General features: G+C 43.8%; 1 non-coding gene across 1 annotated transcript; it reads left to right on the top strand.

Moving 5' to 3' along the window:
* Window positions 1-2,007: 2,007 nt before the first annotated feature.
* trnas-uga (transfer RNA serine (anticodon UGA)) lies at window positions 2,008-2,089 on the top strand. The gene has a single exon. It is a non-coding gene; the product is annotated as a tRNA-Ser (tRNA).
* The last annotated feature ends 3,176 nt before the right edge of the window (window positions 2,090-5,265 follow it).

The following is a 5,265-nucleotide window of genomic DNA, read 5'->3' as shown; positions in this document are numbered from 1 at the left end:
CAAAGCCTGCATGTGCAATACCACTCTGATATTCGTCTGCTCCGGACAACAACTGAATCCAGACAGGTCATGGGTGTTGATGTAAGGACAGACATCAACCCCGGCACGAAAAAGGAAATGAAACAAATCTCACAAACCCCAAACTGTCTCCTCCCCCCCCCCCAGCAAAAAAATAATAATAGCGACAATAGCAGTCCCCCAAAACATCAATGGCAGAAAGAAGTCAGGGACGATAACAATCCTCGACCCCGTCACTCGCATGGAAACACAACAGCAATAACAGTTCCCGACCACGTCATTCGCAGAGAATAATGTCAGGGACGATAACAGTCCTCGACCCTGTCACTTGCAGAAAACAACAGCGACCTAAGTCTAGGGCTGGCCAAGTCGATTGGAAAGGGGAACCAGCAGGGTTAACGGCAGATCCAGCAGGGCTGGTGTTCTAGGGGCAATTGGAAAGGCGCAGGATAGATGCATCACAAATAAGAATAAATATTCGATAGGGAGAATGAGGCAACAGTGGCTGATACTGGAAAGTAAAGTCAGCATAAAGGCAAAAGTGAGGGCTTATAATATAGCAAGCATTAGTGGGAAGCTAGAGGTTTGGGATGCTTTCAAGATACAAAAGAAAACCAATAAAATTTGATGAGAGGAAAAATTAAATGGCTAATAATAGAGAAAAGATCATTTTTTCGGACATATGAAGAATAAAAGGGATGCGAGAGTGGATGTCAGAAAGCTGGAAAATGACGCGGAAGAAGCAGTAATGGGGGGAAAAGAAAAGACGGACGAACTGAATGAATATTTTGCTCTGTGGAAGACTCCAGCATAATGGCACCGAGAAACGTGTCAGAGGGCATCAGTGAGAGTGGATGTTATGGCTCTGGAGAAGGTGCCTGTGAAGCTGAAAGCTCTGAAGCTGTATGTCAACGGAACCAGTTGGACTACACCCCAGGGTTCTAAACGTGGGAACTGAAGATTCTCGGAGCAATAATAGTACCCCTTCACGTATCATTACATTCTAGAATAGATCCTGATGGTTGGAAAATTGGGATTGTCACTCCACTCTGAAAGAAGGAAGGGAGGCTAAGGAAAAGAAAATATAAGAAAGGTAGCCTGAGTTCAACATGTTCAAAAACTCAAAAGATTAAAACACATTTAAGATCAAAGACAGTTGAGGAGAATGGGAGAAGATTGGTCAAATAGATGATCGTGTGGTACGGTGATGCACATTGGAAGGAAGGATACGGCGGGATACAAAGATTTGGGCACCGATGCTCAAAATTTCTGTTACTGTCAACAGCTAAGCGAGTAAAAGATGACCTGATTTCCAAAAGGCATAAAGTTAAAGATGACACATTTCTTTAATATTTTAAGCAAGATTACTCTTTTTTAATTTCCATCTTTTACAGTTTCAAAATAAGGAAAACAGAAAAGGGGCCGAAGCAAAGGTTTGGGCCACCTGCATGGTCAGTACTTAGTAACACCCCCTTTGGCATGTATCACAACTTGTAAAGGCTTTCTGTAGTCACCTAAGAGTCTTTCAATTTTTGTTTGGAGGATATGCGTCCATTCTTCCTTGCAAAAGGCTTCTCGCTCTGTGAGATGCTTGGGCCATTTTGCATGCACTGCTCTTTTGAGGTCTGTCCACAGATTTTTGATGATGTTTAAGTCGGTGGATTGTGAGGGCCATGGCAAAATCTTCAGCTTGTACCTCTTGAGGTAGTCCTTTGTGGATTTTGAGCTGTGTTTAGGATAATTATCCTGTTGCAGAAGCCATCCTCTTTTCATCTTCAGCTTTTTTCCAGACGGTGTGATCTTTGCTTCCAGAATTTGTTGGTATTTAATTGTATTTATTCTTTCCTCTACCAGCGAAATGTTCCCTGTGCCACTGGCTGCAAGACAAGCCCAAAGCATGATCGATTCACCATTTCCGTTACCGGAAATAAATCAAGTACAACCCTCACTTCAGGTGCAGTGCTACGGTGGGTGCTGAACATTGATGGAGCTGCGATGGCCGAGTGGTTAAGGCGTTGGACTTGAAATCCAATGGGGATTCCCTGCGCAGGTTCGAACCCTGCTCGCAGCGCTCACACTACAAGCAGCAGCGTGTAGTGTGCCAATAAAATTTAACACCCTGGATGCTGTCTGAGCGCTGCCCCCAAATATGTTCAGTTGACAATGTGCAGTTGCCTTGCAAAATACCTGATCCACCCATCGGCTCGCCATCTCTGTTTCGGGCACAGTTTCCTTTGACAGACTCACCGCAACCGATCGTACTTTATGAAGTCCATGACCTCACACATTCCTGCATTCCTGTTTATTCAAAATAAAAACTTTTGTCCAGTTTGTGCCCTCACTGAACGAACCAATTGCAGCCTGAATATTCTCATTGCAACCCGCTGTCTTGCTACGTCACGTCATCAGCCTCACACAGTAAGGGCAGCTCATTAATGAAGGACGACAATAGACCGTCATGACACTGCCGATAAAAATTCTTCCAATCTGCAAAGGAGCAACGTCGACACAGATAGCACCGGATATTAGGGTTGACCTTGGGTGTCTAATGTTATGAGACAGAAACACACGTTCAGCAGTTCAGGAACAGCTTCTTCCCCTCTGCAATCAGAATCATGAATGGACTTTGAAGCTTAGAACACTACATCACTTCTTTAATATACACTATTTCTGTGTTTGCATATTTTTCATAATCTATTCAATATAGGTAATTGATTTACTTGTGTATTTACTATTATGTTTTATTTCATTTGTTGTTATTATTATTATTTTCTCTCTCTGCTAGATTATGTATTGCATTGAATTGCTGCTGTTAATTTAACAAATTTCCCGTCACATGCCGGTGATAATAAACCTGATTCTGATTCTCTGTTCAACGCGGTACTTTCCCGGTTCGATTTTCATTAACGACATGGATTTCGAGGTACTGAGTTCTGGTACCATATCCAGCACAGATCTGGAGCCGGTAACACGTTCTTCAATAAATTCTATTCCCTTGGCTGGGGAGATTCGAGAATTTGTGGAGTTGACATCCCATATTTCTGTCAGTTCAATTCTCGCAGCATTTTTAGCTGAGAATATATACCATATTAGGAAGTCCTGATTCAGTATTTCAACGCAAAACGCAGAAAATTTCTTCCACCACACGCCCCTCACACTCGCATATGCTGGTCGACATCTTGAGGTTCTACTACACGAAAATAACCGAAAGTGACTAAATTCATCCGTATCTGGTGAGGGATTTAACCGAGGGGATCATGCATTATACGCAATTGGAAATTACGTCAAAGTGAACTCAAATTTATATTTATGCGCACATCTATGTGTACACACAAGCACAATGAAACATGCACTTGCTGATGGGTGGGGACAGGTGGAAGCTAGACAAATCGACATGCCAATACAGCCTTTTTAGCTACGATATTTTCACTTTGCAACCGAGTGTCTAACAATAGATTCTGAGTAGGAACAGGGCGATTGGTGCCGGTGTGTTCTACAACTGTACGGATGCTGAGCGCCTCGCTTCGTTCACCAACGTACTTACTTAAGTTAGACAGCGGACAATTAATCGCACTGAGCAGAATCCTTGCGACCAAATCAGACAACAACAAACACAAAATTTGTGTCTGTTGTTGTTTGAATTTCCAGCATCGGCAGATTTCCTCGTGTTTGCTATCCAAACCAGAACTAACTTTGGAATTTTAAGAATTAATGGCACTAATTTAATGTGAATTGCCTTTACAATTGAAGAAACTGGGAGAATGGCATCAATAAGTATAACGTGCTCCTGCCCCCTCTGTTAAAAGGCAATGTGTAAACGCATGAACCATTTCTCCTCCTCAGTACAAACGGTGATAATACTTACCAGCTCCGCAGCGTTCGAGTTTAAATGAAGGGACGGAAAGATCCACTTCGTTTTGTCGGTGAGGTGACTTACTCTGTGGTCAAGAAAACACTGGGAGGAAAACAGTGGCCGAAGGTGAACATGAAATTGGTAAATTGCCGTGTAACTCTTTCTCTCTAACTGCCTTTCTCTCTCTCTCTCTCTCCCTCTCTCTCTCTCTCTCTCTCTCTCTCTCTCTCTCTCTCTCTCTCTCTCTCTCTCTCTCTCTCTCTCTCTCTCTCTCTCTCTCTCTCTCTCTTTCTCTCTCTCTCTTTCTCTCTCCACATCTCACTCCCTCACTCCCACACTTTCCTCACAAGTTGAAGCGAACGCTTAGCTATCAGTATTCGTGTTCAATGAAAGGACTGCGTGAATGCAGTGGGACGTTTATAGATTTTCCTTTACAAGACAGCTCGGGTGGAGCGCAGGGGAGCGGGTGTAAACTGGTGCTGAAATGTCGGGGCGAACAGGTAATATGACATGAAGGAGTAGCGATTTTTTAAACAAATCTGCTCCTGGACTTTGGTTCAGTGCTCCGTTATGACACGACCACCATGTGAAATTTCGGTTAGCTGAAAACACTTGAATTGTCAACTTAGAAAAATATTTCCATATTCAATAAGAAATGTTGTTCAGCCGCGTCTGGGAGGGGGGAGATTGAGATTGTGACTGATTTTCTGAAGTGGGCAGCTTTCGCCGTTTTATATCACTCACTGTACAGACTCCCCATTGCTCTCTTGTCTACCGAGCGACCCCGCCTATTGCCATAGACAAATCGGTTCGCTGACCTTCCGTCAGATCAACCTCGCCAATTGTCACTGACGCGGTGTCATGGTCCGAAATCAACCAATCTCGTCAAACTACTTGCAACTACCTAGCTCCCATTCGTGTATGCAGATGTCAATCTAACGTGTTATCCAATTGCGGAAAGGGTTTCTCCCAAGAGTTGTTCCCTCCCACAGACTCTGACTGCTTCTGCCTCCCCTAAGACCCGTCAATACTGAGCAAAACTCAGAACAACGTCCCAGTATATAATATTCATATCCATATGCTTCTGATCGAAGCTGGATTTATCTCCTCTCACCTGGGAAGACGGTAGAAGATTTGGTGGAGGTGTCCGGCCGACTTTTGACCGGCAACTGCGGTATGGGGAGGGGGGAGGATTGAGAAAAAGTCTGGGCCAGCCTGATCTTATTGAATGCCAGGGCTGGCTGAAAAGGACTAGAGACTCGCCCTTCTTTCTGTTGTCTGTCTGTTTAAAGAAAAGGAATAAACAGCCTTTCTTGGGTCTGCATGCTACCCCGTGGATATAATAGTTCGCAATCTATGTCATCAGTTTGCCTGAGGAATCATTTCCAAGTCTG

Source organism: Hemitrygon akajei, unplaced genomic scaffold, assembly GCF_048418815.1.
Source record: "Hemitrygon akajei unplaced genomic scaffold, sHemAka1.3 Scf000050, whole genome shotgun sequence".
Taxonomy (NCBI): domain Eukaryota; kingdom Metazoa; phylum Chordata; class Chondrichthyes; order Myliobatiformes; family Dasyatidae; genus Hemitrygon; species Hemitrygon akajei.
Note: the sequence above shows the minus strand (reverse complement) of the source record. Positions and strands in the feature narration are given on the sequence as shown.